The following is a 334-nucleotide window of genomic DNA, read 5'->3' as shown; positions in this document are numbered from 1 at the left end:
CTTTGAAAAAAAAAAAAGACAAAGACAAAAATGCCTCTACTCACAGTAGAAGCTGGGGGTGGGGTGCTGGTGCCTCCTGGCAGAGCCCCTCTGGGCAGCACAGGGCAGCGGGGGCAGCAGGGCCCAGGCTGGGGCCACTGGGGCTGTCACCCTGCCCTGCACTGTGTGGGTGGGGTCTCAGTGACCCAGATGGCAGCTCAAATTGCCCGTAAGTGCTGGGGGGTGGGGTTTTGTTTGTTTGTTTGTTTTTTAATTGTGAGGATGCTGGGGGGGCAGGGATCAGAGGCCTTGGGGGGGATGGGGCTGGATGAGGCAGGGGTCGGGGGGTCCGGGG

This window comes from Alligator sinensis, unplaced genomic scaffold, assembly GCF_000455745.1.
Source record: "Alligator sinensis unplaced genomic scaffold, ASM45574v1 scaffold1192_1, whole genome shotgun sequence".
Taxonomy (NCBI): domain Eukaryota; kingdom Metazoa; phylum Chordata; order Crocodylia; family Alligatoridae; genus Alligator; species Alligator sinensis.
This window is presented reverse-complemented; position numbering follows the sequence as displayed.